The sequence below is a fragment of the Prionailurus bengalensis genome, chromosome B3 (assembly GCF_016509475.1).
Source record: "Prionailurus bengalensis isolate Pbe53 chromosome B3, Fcat_Pben_1.1_paternal_pri, whole genome shotgun sequence".
Classification (NCBI taxonomy): domain Eukaryota; kingdom Metazoa; phylum Chordata; class Mammalia; order Carnivora; family Felidae; genus Prionailurus; species Prionailurus bengalensis.
Window position 1 is genome coordinate 50,798,608 of NC_057355.1, and position 15,421 is coordinate 50,814,028.

The 15,421-nt window shown below is 37.8% G+C and overlaps 1 long non-coding RNA gene and 2 pseudogenes across 1 annotated transcript in view; 2 read left to right on the top strand and 1 right to left on the bottom strand.

Annotated features, from left to right (window-relative positions):
- LOC122468625 overlaps positions 1-15,421 on the bottom strand; it is a 67,391-nt gene that overhangs the window by 25,062 nt on the left and 26,908 nt on the right. The window contains exon 4 of the long non-coding RNA XR_006293292.1: positions 888-1,010. This is a non-coding gene — a long non-coding RNA (uncharacterized LOC122468625). The remainder of the gene's footprint in view (positions 1-887; positions 1,011-15,421) is intronic.
- LOC122469659 lies at positions 9,392-9,551 on the top strand (annotated as a pseudogene).
- LOC122468623 lies at positions 13,114-14,265 on the top strand (annotated as a pseudogene).

The following is a 15,421-nucleotide window of genomic DNA, read 5'->3' on the forward strand; positions in this document are numbered from 1 at the left end:
AGTCTTTGTCATAATCCTCAAAGACTGTCACTATGGATGATGTCTGAATGGATACTGCTCTAGATTTAAGGCCTCTTATGTGATACAGAAAATGACCGTGCATTTTACACTTATTTGTGAATGACCATATTTTAATTAAGAGAGTACTTTTAGGAAAAGGTGCATCAAAACTAAATAGTGAGAGAAAAATTTGCAATGTTAAATGGAAAAGCATCTCAGGTAAGCAGGAATGTGGAGAAACATGAAGACCTGAGTTTTGTCTCCAATCTCAGCCCCTATTTTAAGAAATTAGATACCACCAGTTTATATTTCACTATTGAAAATTATCCTACTTATAATTTTTTTTAATCTTTATTTATTTTTGAGAGAGAGACACTGAGACAGAGCGCGAGTGGGGGAGGAACAGAGAGAAAGGGAGACAGAATCCAAAGCGGGATCCATGCTCTGAGCTGTCAGCACACAGCCCGATGCAGGGCTTGAGGTCAGGAACCATGAGATCACGACATGAGCCCAAGTCAGAGGCTTAACCGACTCGGCCACCCAGGTGCCCCCCAAAATAACCTACTTATAAAAGGAAAGCTAATTTTGTTTTCTATGGATCCTAAGATGTCAGGGTGACATCTGGTGGACAGAGTCCTAACATGTTTATGAAGGCAGTGTAAATTTCTACCTGGCTCCCTGCTTCTCAAAGTTGTGTAAGAGTTGATATTTTATTTTATTTTTTTAAATTTTTTTTCAATATATTAAATTTATTGTCAAATTGGTTCCATAAAACACCCAGTGCTCATCCCAAAATGTGCCTTCCTCAATACCCATCACCCACCCTCCCCTCCCTCCCACCCCCCATCAACCAAGAGTTGATATTTTAAAAGGAAGTTGTGCCTTACCTGGGCAGAAATACAAGGTTTAACCCCCAATACAAACCATTCAAGATGGGTCCTCATAATTGAATGGCTGGATCTAGAGATTTCACAAATACTATCAATGCTCATTTCTATGAAGAAATATGGCTGTGAATGAAAAAAAATTGCTTTTGTATGTGTTTTGTCCTGTTAAAGGACAGTTGTTAAAAGAGGGTATAATTGGGACTCATGCAGATACAGAATGATCCTGGGTCAAAGATTTTACCTAACTCATTCACTAATGAGAAAACCAGTAAATTCTTGTGAACTGTTCAAAGAAGAATTCAAAGGATACATGTGTATAGTCATAAAAGGAATGCCAAAATAAAATGGGTCAACAATTACATTCCACCAGATACAACTAATTTTCATTCCTGTGGACAATATCATCTGTATTATTATTAATTTTATATAACTCCATTGAGCTGTAAAACAGTCAAATATATTGAAAGGCAGAGACAACTGGAATGAGTGTCCATTTCGAACTCTTTCATTAATTTTTCTGACATTCTTCAAACAATCAATAATTACTTATTAAACACCAATTACGCACAACACCAGAAAGGACAAAGGAAAGTCATATGCACTTAAGCAATATAAAATACATGATAAAATCAGGGTAATGCCTAAAGCAGACCTTTCGTAATTCTGATAGATCCTTTGTATCTATCAGATAGATAGACTGTAGATTCCTTTCTTCCTCACCTCTTTCCACAAATATTTATGGAGCACCTACTGTTGATATATGCTTTCTACGCACTTTCTAGGCACTAGGTATGAAATGTGAAAGAGAGACAGGTTCTTTTATCCAATGGCGTTTTCTTTCTAGTGAGGGAAGGTAGACAATTAACAGGCAACAAAAAATTCACGTCAATATTTCTTGTAACACCTTGATATTACAATTCTTGAAACTTTTCAAAACCAAAGACCTTCACCTTCATGCCATGGGAGTTCTCCCCCTATGGTGTATTCCAGAGCAATATAATGCAGGTTCTGCTGTCATTTTGATTGTGCTCAAATTTTGGCTCAATCTTTTGCTGGCCAGGTTAATCTAAGCAAATTACTGAAATACACTGTGCCTCAGCTTTCCTTTCTGTTAAATGGATATAATAGTATTTACTTCACAGGATTGTGATGAGAATTAAAGAGTTATTACAATATATCTTATGTCAAGAGTACCTGATACATAGTCGGTGCTCAATACTATTGTTACCAATAGTGTTTAGTAATAATATTTCTTTTTAAAAATTTTTTTAAATGTTTATTTATTTTTGAGAGAGACAGAGACAGAATGTGAGTGGGTTAGGGGCAGAGAGAGAGGGAGACACAGATTCTGAAGCAGGCTCCAGGCTCTGAGCTGTCAGCACAGAGCCCGATGCTGGGCTCGAACTCATGAGCTGTGAGATCATGATCTGAACCGAAGTCGGATGCTCAACTGACTAAGCCACCCAGGTGCCCCTAGTAATAATATTTCTATTGTTACTAGTATTATTACAACTTAAAATTTCATCACCTTTTGGAAATGATTGAATCTTGCAATTTTTCACTCTTGATTCAATCTCATGTGAACAGGTTTGATTCATTCATTTTTTCAGTGAATTGAGCAACTATCATATGCACAGACAGTGCATTAAGCACTGCAGATCTAAAGATAAGGAAGATATTGAAATGCACAAAAATAAAATGCATGGCCAGTTCATAAAACTGCCAGCAGTTAAATGTGACCAGAGCACAAGGTGCAAGATGGGAAGGCTGAATGAAAGGTCTATGCAAGATGATTGATGTCAATTCAGAAAAAAAATCTTCCTAATCACTACAGGCGATTGAATGCTTTTCAAAAAAAAAGGGGGGGGGAGCCACGAGCTTTTTTAGCAGAAGAGGGACATAATCAAATTTTTGCCACAGAAAATCAATCTGGCACACGTGTGGATTGGAACTTGGAGAAGACAGCACAGAACACAGGATCCAGGTTAAGAAGTTGGCAAGGTAGTCCAGGTGAGAAAAGATGTAGGCAGTGGCACGAGGGGGAGAGAGAAGGAGACAAATCTGAGAGATGTCTATAAAAGGTGCATATCTCCAAACCTCACCAGCCTGTGAGGAAAGATTGAGCCACACCAACTCATATTCTAATCTTGCTCCAAGCCTCACCTGCTCAAAGACTTCCACTTTTTCTTGTACGTATTCCCAAAGTATTTCTGAAAGTTTGAGAACAACAAACATTTCAGGGGGCCATGTGCCACCAGCATCTTCTGTTCTGAAATCCAGAAACTTGCTCATTTTCCCTGACCACCAGTGCTCTCAGTCTTAAAGTACAGCAGAAGCCCCACAATATCTTACAAAATGAGAAGGGGTGTCCAACGAACATCCCTCCAACTCTTGTTGTATTTAATTGCAGAGTGTCCAAAACAGGGTATTTTGAACAAAGATGTGCTATAGGTGTATGAGAGAGGTCCCCAGGACACATGCCATCCATTTTTCCCCAGGAAGTACTTGCTACTGAGATAGCTGGATTGGCATGACTCCACAAAGCAGTCACTGCCTTGCACAACTCCAACCTTCAGTCCCTGTTGCTAAGTCAAAAGGCTCATGCTAGATACCTTCTCTGCTTAGAATAAATTCTTTCTTTTTTTTTTTTAACGTTTATTTATTTTTGGGACAGAGAGAGACAGAGCATGAACGGGGGAGGGGCAGAGAGAGAGGGAGACACAGAATCGGAAACAGGCTCCAGGCTCTGAGCCATCAGCCCAGAGCCTGACGCGGGGCTCGAACTCACGGACCGCGAGATCGTGACCTGGCTGAAGTCGGACGCTTAACCGAGTGTGCCACCCAGGCGCCCCAATAAATTCTTTCTGTAGGTACTCTCTACCTGCACTCTGTCCATCTGGTAACACTGTATAAACTCCTAACGTGGGGAGAGTTCTCAGCACTCATGGAAATCTGGCAATCAGAACAATTAGAGGTTGAAGAGACAAGGGAAGAAGTAGCTCTATGCACCAGCCACATTAGAATCCAGTTCCAATCCAGCTGAAATTCCAGTTGTATTCCAGATAACACAGTAACCAAGCAAATGTAGAATGGGAGGGAAAGACAATAGGCAAGGATGACTATGAGGTATCTGACTTAGAGATCTAAAAGCTCTCATTCACACACAAAAATAGGGGATCCAGGAGAAGCAGATATTTATGTAAAAAGGACAGACTCAGTTTGGGACATGTTTTATGGAGCAGAACATTTAAGCAGAGGCATCTAAAGGATAAAAAGTCCTCCAACCACATTGTATGTATTGGGAAACATTTAAAACTACATCAGGGGAACACGTACTGGGGGCCAGATAGTTCTTTTTTTAATAGATTCCCTCAGATGATTCAGAAGTCTGGAAAAGCTCTAGGGAAACATTGGCTAGGTCCTGAGACCTTAGTGAAAAATCATTTACTGTATATCTTAGAAGGCTGACTCTGTTTTGGCAAAGCTGCTGGCTGACTTGGTAATGTAACTTGGGGTTTACAGGAGAGGTCTTTACTTGCAAATATCTATCGCCTTATTAATTGAATTTCAATATATTGTTATTAATTAATTAATTAATTAATGGTTTTTAATCTTTGAAAAGCCCTCATAACATTCACCAAAATAGCAACAGGGGTTGTCTCTGGGAGAGGGTGCTTCAGGTAAGATTTGTAGTTTCAAGCACTAGAAAAAAAATTCTGGTTGTTTTAAACCAAAAAGACACTGATTTTAAAAGATCTTAGTTCACAGAATCTTAAGGGTGGGGAGTATATAGGGCCCTAGAGGCGAACTGAGGATGCCAGGAGCAGTGTTAAAAATCACCCAGAAACCAGTTCGGTAAAGTCCCCACACCACAGGCATTGTCTGAAAAGTCCCTCAACGTAATGAAAGATATCAGTGTATAGACCTGAGACACTCAGTAAAGCCCAGTACCCCATTAAACTTCATGGTGGACAGAGGGCTGTCTTTACCAGTGTCCCTGTATCACTGACATTTTTGCCTCAGAAGTTAAAGGAGCTGAAACTCTGAGGCTGGACCTCCTACCTGTGTGGATTCTTTCCCATCTCTGCTTTTTTTTGTGTCTTCAGATCTCCATCTAGGGCACAGCCTCAGTCTTGTGTCCACACCCCAGCTGAAAGGGGAGATTGGGAAACCAGCATTTCTACCTCTACAGTGAAGGAGGTCCAGAAGTTAGCCAACAGGAATAAAAAATGGTCAAAACAGGGGTACTTTATATGATATTTTTCTTCTTTATGTTTTTCCATATGTCCTACTTTTTTTTTTTAATTTTTTTTTCAACGTTTATTTATTTTTGGGACAGAGAGAGACAGAGCATGAACGGGGGAGGGGCAGAGAGAGAGGGAGACACAGAATCGGAAACAGGCTCCAGGCTCTGAGCCATCAGCCCAGAGCCTGACGCGGGGCTCGAACTCACGGGCCGCGAGATCGTGACCTGGCTGAAGTCGGACGCTTAACCGACTGCGCCACCCAGGCGCCCCTGTCCTACTTTTTTTTAATGTTTACTTTTATTTTTATGTTGACAGAGACAGAGAAAGAGAGAGATAGTAGGGAAGGGGAAGAGAGAGGGAGAGAAAGAATCCCAAGCAGGCTCTGCAATGTCAGCACAGAGCCCCACACGGGTCCACATCTCACGAACCTTGAGATCATGACCTGAGCTGAAATGAAGAGTCGATGTTTAACCAACTGAGCCAGCCAGGAGCCCCTGTCCTACATTTTTTCAAATGAATAGTGTCACACAGTCAGGAAAAAAAAAATGAAAAGTAAACTTTTTTCACTGGAGTTGTTTTCAATTCTCTTAACCACAACTGTCTGGTATCACTTCCCCCTCTAGTGAAGACAAACAGAATATACACAGGCGGATGACACTTCTTCTGATCTTTTGGAGAACAGAGTTCTAGAGTTAAATTTACTACCACTCCACTTTATAGATAAGGAAACTGGAGGTGAGATATAAGAGACATGATATATCAAAGTCATGTGTAAAATTAATGGGAGACTCAGCCCTACAATCAGGATATCTTGATAGAGACTTCTATTTTATTCACTCCCATAAATTATAAAGGGCAACATGATGGCATGATTTGAGGGGCATTCAGAAGCCCTGCATCAACCTCTGGTTTTTTAATAGAGAAGAAAAATGCGCTCTGGCTAAACAGTGTGCTGTGTCCAGCAATTAGCCCCTCTGTTGGCTGTGCAAACATGGGCAAGTAACAACCTCTCTTTACGTCAGTTTTTCTGTTGACAAATGGAAACGATAATAGCAGTTTCCATAGGGGCTGTTTGTAAGAAATAAATGAGTATTTGCAAAGAACTTAGAAAAGTTCCTGGTACTTAGTAAACAGTAAATAAGTCCTTATGGAATAAAAAAATGAGTAAGAAACAGGGCAGAGTTCTCATTTTAAAGTAGGCTAAACTTGGGGCACCTGGGTGGCTCAGTCGGTTAAGTGACTGACTGTTGGTTTTGGCTCAGGTCATGATCTCATGGTTTGCCGTTTGAGCCCCCATCAGGTTCTGTGCTGACAGTGCAGACCTACTTGGGAATTCTCTTTCTCCCCCTCTCTCTGCTCTTCCTCTGCTTGCTGTCTCTTTCTGTCTCAAAATAAATAAATAAGCAAAAAAAAATTTTTTAAGTAGGCTGAACTTTGCTGAACTTCCGAAAGACTTCATTGACTGATTCTTTTATCTGATAATGGTAGAGTAGCTTGGATAGACCAAAGATTAAAGGTCCACAGATTAAAGTTTAAAATGTTAACTAAACTATTTAAGTAGAAAGCCCATTTGGAGACACTGGAGAGCAATCAAAAGCAGGTAGAAACTGGAAGAAAATCTACTCTGACAAAACAGGAATTGTACCTAGTGACACTGGGGAATTTGTAGCTTCTTGCCTGGGGACAATTCCCAATCTGCACAGCAGCTCGGGGCATCAAAATGCCAAAGCCTTACTGATCTGAAGGAGAGGAGGCCAGAGTTCAGGGTTTGGAGGGCAAACAGAAAGCTACAGAAGAGAGCTTGGAAGGGAAGAATCACATAGAGAATGAGTCCCAGCATAAGCAACCAATATTGACCTGAAGTGTTGGCTGACCACTAAACCAATATTCACAGGGGAGACCATGAAGGAACTAGTAAAAACAAAACAAAACAAAAAAAAACAAACAACTCTCCCCAGACAAAACAAAATCCCAGAGTCTGAAAATCACAGATCTGAGGGAAATGTCAGTTACTGACTGCAGAGGGGACAGAGTATGAGTCTGAGTATGAAGCTAAGTTAAGTGCTGCCCAAAATAAGTCACTCTTCCACATGTCTACTATAGAAAGTATCCAGTCAAAGCTCAGTAGGCATGCAAAAAAAAAACAGAAACATGTGACCTATACTCAAGAACAAAAGTCAAGTCCACTTTGAGATGACACAAATGGTACCATTCGCAGAGAAGTGTTTTTATTTTTCTTGAAGTAACTCATAAATAAAAGGAAACTCTGAATAAAAATTGCCTCTCTTGGCTCTAACAGTTTCTCAGACTTTCCTTGTTTTTACAAACTTGCCAGTTTTGAGGAGTACTGGTCAGGTACATTGTGGGATGCTCCTCTATTAGAAATTATGTAAGTTTTGATCATGATTAGGCAAGGGTTATACGTTTTGAGGAAAAAAAGGTTTTCCAGAAATTTTCTAGCTTTATGTTTTACATTTAGGTCTATGATCCATTTTGAGTTAATTTTTTGTGAAACATGCAATGTCTGTGTCTAGCTTATTTTGCATGTGAGCGTCGACTTGCCCCAGTACCATTTGTTGAAAAGATTATCCTTTACCCCTTGAATTGTCTTTGCCTCTTTGTAAAAGATCAGTTGACAATATTTTGTGGGTCTATTTCTTGGCTCTCTATACTCATCGACTGATCTATTTATTTATACTTTCACTAACACTACTAGGCTTATAATAAGTCTTGAAGTTGGATAGTGTCAGTTCTCCAATTTTGTTCTCTTTTAGTATTGCACTGGTTATTCTGGGTCTTCCCTCTCAATATAAACTTTAGAATCAGTTTGCCAATGTCCACAAAAATAACTTGCTAAAATTTTAGTTGGGATTAAATTGAATCTATAGATCAAGTTGAGAAGAACTGACATCTTAACAATATTGTTTTCCTATTAATAAACATGAAACATCTCTCCATTTATTTAGATCTTTGATGTCTTTCATAAAAGTTCTGTAGATTTTTTTCATTTAGATCTTATACATATTTTGCTATTTGTATGCCAATTACTTAATTTTATTCATTTATTTTGGTGCTAATGGAAACAGCATTGTATTTTTTATTTCAAATCCTACCTATTTGTTGCTCAGATATGGGAAAGCAATTGACTTTTATCTATTAGTCTTGAGTCCTATGACCTTGCTGTAATCACTTAGTTCTAGGATTTTTTTAATCTTTTCATTGATGCATTGTGACTTTTTAAGCAGAAAGTATATCATCTGCAAACCAAAACTGTTTTATTCCTTCTACTCTATATAGTGCTTATTTCCTTTTCTTATCGTACTAGCTATGACTTCCAGCACAATGTTGAACAGGAGTGGTGAGAAGAGACATGCTTGCCTTATTACTAATTTTAGGGGAAAGCATTCAGATTATCACCAATAAGTGTGATGTTAAATGCAGGGTTTTTAGATATTCTTTACCAAGTTGAGAAAACTCCCTCAAGGCTAGTTTTAGAAGTTTTACCATGAATGGGTATAAGATTTTGTCAAATGTTTCTTCTGGATCATCAATATGATAACATTTTTCTTCTTTTGCCTGCTGATAGGATGGATTGCATTAATTGATATTTGAACGTTGAACTAGCCTTGAATAATTGGAATACATCCTGCTTAGTTATGATGTACAATTATCCTTATACATTGTTAGATCCAATTTGCTAATTAATTTTTTTTCAATATTTATTTACTTTTGAGAGAGAGAGAGAGAGAGAGAGAGAGAGAGAGAGAGGGAGGGAGGGAGAGGGAGAGAGAGAGAACAGGGGAGGGGAACAGACAGGGAGACAGACTCTGAAGCAGGCCCCAGGCTCTGAGCTGTCAGCACAGAGCTATCGCGGGGCTCAAACTTGGTGAACCCTGAGATCATGACCTCAGCCGCTTAACTGACTGAGCCACCCAGGTGCCCTGAATTTACTAATATTTTGTTGAGGATTTTTACATCTACGATTATGAGAAATATTTGTCTGCAGTTTTCTTTTTGTAATATCATTATGTGGTTTTGATATTAGGATAATGCCGGCCTTATAGAATGAACTAAGAATTATTCCTTCTGCTGCTTATTTCTGAAAGAGAATGTAGAGACTTGGTATCATTTCTTCCTTAAATAGTTGGTAGGATGATTCATCAGTGAAACCAGCTGGGCTTGGTGCCTTCCTTTTTGAAGGTTATAAATTCTCGATACAATTACTTCAACATAAGCCTATTTAGATTATCTATTCTGAGCTTTGCAGTGGCAGTATCGTAGCCAATGAGGTTTATCCGAGGCGCGATTATTGCTAATAGATTACCTATTCTGTGGTGTGTGCATATTGGTAGTTTGTGTTGAAGAAAATCAGAATATGTCACCCTAACACATATCTCTTTGACATAAGAATTATTTTGAGCTAAAGGCAATTAAGCAGTAAACAGGAAAAGCTCTCTTTTTCTCCCTAAATGTAGGATATATATTTTCTTTTTTTGAAGATGAACAGAGACTCTGATCAGCTCAGAATGGCAGCAAAGGAGTCAGAAGAAAAACCTTACTCTATTAGTTTCCCCTCATATATTTGCCTTCCTATGGTTTGCCACCCGGGAAGCATAAGACTATTTTTCTTTTCTTGTCACTCTTCTAAAAACTGTATTGTTTTTTGGATAAGATGCTATATAAGTTGGAGTTCTAAACCACTTCTTTAAATTACTCATCTCTGAGTTTCTTCCTTGTAAATATGAGGTATAGAGGTTCAAAAACTGCTTTTCTCTTGTGTTTTGTTACAGAGCTCCAGTTAAGACCTCAAATGTGTAGAAGAAGTAGTTTTTTCCTCTCCTATAGTATTTTTCAAGTAATCGATCCATTTCATCTAAGTATTCAAAATTGTAGGCATAGAGTTGTTCATAATATTTATTATCCATTTAATGTCCATGATATCAGTAGTGATACCACCTCTTTCATTCTGATATTAGTAATTTGTATCATTTTTTTTCTTGTTTACTCTGGATGGCTAGAGGTTTATAAATTTTCCAAAGAAAGTTTTCCAAAGAATCAGTTTTTAGTTTATTTAAAAATTTTTATTAAATTAACATTTTCAATTTCAATTTGATATCTGCTTTAATTTTTATTATTTCTTGCCTTCTACTTGGATTAGGCTTATATTATTCTTCTTTCTATACTTTCTTAATGTGGAAGTTTAAATTGATTTTAGATATATCTTATTTTCTAATATATGTGCATTTGGTGCTATAATTTCCCTCTAAGTATTGCTCTTCCTGTAACCCACAAATTTTTAACGTTTTTTATTTATTTTTGGGACAGAGAGAGACAGAGCATGAACGGGGGAGGGGCAGAGAGAGAGAGGGAGACACAGAATCGGAAACGGGCTCCAGGCTCTGAGCCATCAGCCCAGAGCCTGACGCGGGGCTCGAACTCACGGACCGCGAGATCGTGACCTGGCTGAAGTCGGACGCTTAACCGACTGCGCCACCCAGGCGCCCCAACCCACAAATTTTTATAAGTTGTATTTTTATTTTCATTTAGTCCAAAATATTTTACTATCTCTAAGACATTTCTTTGATATGTTATTTATTTATGTATTGTGTAACCTATATTTGTATTTTTTTTAATTGATTTCCAGTTTGATTCCATTTGGTCTGAGAACACATTTTGGATAATTTCTATTATTTAAAATTTTAAAGTGTATATTATGGTCTAGAACATAACCCATTTTGGTGAATGTTCCATGAGCTTGAGAATATGTATATGCTGATATTAGAGTAAATACCCTATAAATATCATTTGGATGCAGTTGATTGATGGTATTGTATAGTTCAATCCTACCCTTATTGATGTTCTGCCTGTTGGATGTATCAATTACTGAAAAAAGGATGTTGAAGTTGTTCATAGAATTTTGAATGTCTATATTTGCTTGCAATCATAACAATTTTGCCTTATGTATTTTGATGCTCTTTTGTAAGAAGCAAACATTTTAAGTATTATTATGTCATCTTAGAAAAATTGAATGATTTATCATTATGTAATGCCCTCTTTATTCCTGGTAATTTTCCTTGTTCTTAAGTCTGGATTGTCTGAAATTAACCTAACTATTCCATCTTTCTTTTGATTAGTGTTGTCATGATAGGTCCTTTCACATTCTTTATTTTTAACCTATCTGTACCTCTTTCATTGAAGTGAGTTTCTTATAGACAACATATAGTTGGGCCTTGTGTTTTTATCTACCACAAAAGTCTCTGTCATTTAATTGATGTATTTAGAACATTCACATTTAAAATGACTATTGATACAACTGAATTAACATATGTCATGTTTTGGGGCACCTAGGTGGCTCAGTCGGTTAAACCTCTCACTTCGGCTCAGGTCATGATCTCACAGTCCGTGAGTTTGAGCCCCGCGTCGGGCTCTGTGCTGACAGCTCAGAGCCTGGAGTCCACTTCAGAGTCTGTGTCCCCCCTCTCTCTGCCCCCCCCCCTTGCTAGTACTCTGTCTCTTTCTTTCTCTCAAAAATAAAGACATGCAAAAAATTAAAAAATATATATGCCATGTTTTTAACTGTTTTCTATAATCCCAATTGTGCTTTTCTCCTTTTTTAAAATCTTTTTCTTATTTCTCTATTTTTAATTGAATATTTCACATGATTCCATTTTCTCTCCTCTGTTAGCAAATAAATTACACTTCTTTTTTCGCCTTTTTTAGTGGTTACCCTACAGTGTATAATATACATATACTTAACAGCTCATCTGAGTTTACTTTTCAAATAATATGCCACTTCACAGGTTGTGAAGGTACCATATAAAAGTATTCCCAAGTCCTCCCTTCCATCCCTTGTAACATTGCTGTCATTCATTTTACTTACCCATATGCCATGATCATCTAACGTTGCTACAATTATTATTTTGAACAATTGTTAACACAATTAAGAATAAGACATTTTTTTCAATTACTGTTTTTTTCATTTCCAATGCACTGTTTCTTCATGTAGATCTGAGTTTCTGACCTGTATCATTTTCTTTTCCTCTGAAGGACTTCTTTAACAGTTCTTACAGGGCAGGTATACTATTGACAAATTCCCTTAGCTTTTAGTTTTCTGAGAAAGTACTGGTTTCTCTTTCACTTCTGAAGGTAAATTTGTTGAACACAGCATTTCAAGTTGGTGTTTTTTATTCATTCAACATGGTAAATATTTTATTCTAATCTCTTTCTGCATGTATGGATTCTGGCTCATGCCACTGTGATTTTTATTATTGTTTATTTAATGGTATTTGCTTTCTTCTGACTTCTTTCAAAATTTTCTCATCTGATTTTAGGCCTTGTGAATATGATCTGTCGTGTGTGTGTGTGTGTGTGTGTGCGCGCACGCGTGCGTGCGTGTGTGTGTGTGTGTGTGTGTGTCTTGCTTAGTGTTCTCTAAGTTTCCTGGATCTGTAGTTGTTTTTTGTTATTAATTTAAAAAACCTCAACCTTTCCTTCAAGTATTTCTTCTGCTCTTTTCTCTCCTCTCCTTTTAGTATTCCAATTATGTATATGTTATATGACTTATAATTTTCCCATAGCTCTTGAATATTTTGTTCTTTTATTACTTTTTTCTTTGCATTTCAGTTTGGAAAATTTTACTGATTTATCTTCAAGCTCACTGATTCTTTGTTGGCTATGTCCAGTCAGGTGAAGCCATAAAGGGTATTCTTCATTTCTGTCACAGTGTTTTTGGTTTTTAATATTCCTTTTTGATTTTTACTTAGTTTCTCTTTACTTACATTACTTATCTTTTTTTTTTCATGCTGTCCTTCTCCCACTGGACCACTTCACATATTAATCACTGAATCATAGTTGTTTTAAATTCCCTATCTGATATTTCTAAAATTTGTGCTACATTGGAGCCTGGCTCTGATGCTTGCTTTGTTTCTTTAGACTGTTCTTTTTCTTGCCTTTTAGAATGCCTTGCACACACGCACAGTATGGCACATCCCTAGGTCCTCACATTCGGACTCCTACTCACAGTGGCCACCATGACAGTGGCCACAGCTCAGAAAGAATGTGTCTGTGAAAACTACAAACTGCCCAGACTGGTCTTTGAACACACATGGTCAGTGTGAGTGTGCTTCAACTGATACACAAAATTCCGTTATTCCCTCAAAACTGGCAACGAAGTGTTTGGTGATGAAGGCAGAAATGACTGGATCAAAGTCTGGGAGAAGAGCAAGGCCTGAGAGGGCTTTCCAGAATAACAATGGGCTCTATGATCCTGAGTGATGAGAAGGAGCTCTTTAAAGCTAAGCAGTACAATGGCACCACCATGTGCTGGAATGTGAACACTGTTGAGGTCAGAAGAACTGGGAAGTTCTACTCCAAATGAGTGAGGACCTACTGGATCATCACTGAACTAAAATACAAACAAGAGAAACACCTCAAGATGTTCAAAGTTTGAAGACTATGTATGCTTAAGGAAGCAATCCCAACTCACTATCTACTGGATCCAAAATACATCAAAAATATTCTGTGTGAGAATGATCTTATCACTATTGATCTGATGCAAAATTCATCTCAGAAAACTCATTCTCATCTCATAGCTGACATGGCTTATTATTTTGAAAAAAATGTTACAAATTAATCTTTGTTCCATTCCAATAGAATGGGCCTGAGGGTAAATGGGCAACAATTGGATCTGGATCCTGGTCAAACAAATTTACTATATGGATGAAAAACCACCTGAATTTTCAATGCAAGAACTACAAGCTGGTATTATTGCTGTCACTGTGATTGTGATATTAGCAGTTATTGCTGGACTCGTGCTGGTTATTTTCAGAAAGAACAGAATGGCAAAGTATGAGAAGGCTGAGATAAAGGAGACAGGTCAGATGCACAGGGAACTCAATTCATAATGACTATAATTTGAAGAGTAACTACGAGAAGGTAAATTAGCAAGCAGATTACACGTGTATGAGCACAGGACAAAGAGATCTTTGAGGACTACTGTTTTGTTAGTTGACATCTTCTATTTGTAACGGTATTTATAACAGTAAAACCTGTACTCAAAATATAAGGAGTTTCAAATCGACGTTACCAATCTTAAAAGTTGACCACAGTGTCATATATATGCAGATCTGATAGAAAACCCAGAACGGACAGCATAGTTAAAATTATTTATGTCTAACATTGAGGTGTGTTGCCTTAAATTGCTTAAATTGCCTTAAATATGCTTCCACAATACAGTTTGAATGACTCCTCTCATCCGTTTGTTATTGACAGCTGCCTTTCTATTTACTTTGAGTCTTATACATATAAACTTTTTTTAATTGTGAAATTAAAACATTTTAAAGCAGAAAAAAAAAGAATGCCTTGCAATTTCTTGTTGAAAGCAGGACATGATACACTGAATAATGGGAACTGAAATAAACAGGGCTGTTGTGTGAGGTTTTACATTGGTCTAGCAAGTTGGACTGTGCTGAAGGTTTGCTGTAGTTGTAGCTGACAAAGCTTTGATTTTTTCTCGTGTCTTCTAAGTTCCCTTCTTTTTTGGGGGAGAGGTGGTTCTTTAAGTACATTTTCTTAAATCGAGTCTGTGTCTTGCAGCTTTCTCAGTTGTAATCCACTGTTATTATACTGAAATCCTGTTGATGTGATGATAAGGTATGGGAAGGGGGAGTGTTCGATAATCTTATATGTCAGGCTTTTACTCCTTTAAGGGTCTTTTAACAGTGTATGTCCCTGGGCTGTGACCTTCATAAATGTTCCTTAGCTTCTTTTTTTTCTCCTTTTAGGTGAGGCAGAAAAGCCAGAGGGGCTAAAGTTGGCTTATTATTTCCTTGCCCGTGGGTTGAGTATTTTATTTTGTTTCAATTAAGGAGGACAGCCCTTTGTCATGAAGTCTACTCTGGGAGTATTTCAAATGGTTGCTTTTCCCAGGAGCATAATTCAAAATTATTAATTTTTCCTTATCCTACCCAAAAGGTTGTGTCCCCCCCCCCAGACCTATACCTAGAAACTCTGGTAGAATTCTGGAAGTAAAACTTCTAAAAGTATGGGGACCCTCTAAGCCTGGGACTATGGCACTTTCTCACTCTTGACCTTGTCCACAGGAGCCTTTGGGAATTCATCAAACTTATTTAAATGCTTTTAACTTTTTATGGCTTTAGTGCTTTCTGATCCATGTCAGCTGATCTTGGCTAAGTTTCTCTGTATTCACCTATCTCTCCAGATTTGGGGGTAGCAGCTGCCCCATAACCTCAGTTCTCTAATGGGTCTTTTTTCAACATTATTTTCTTA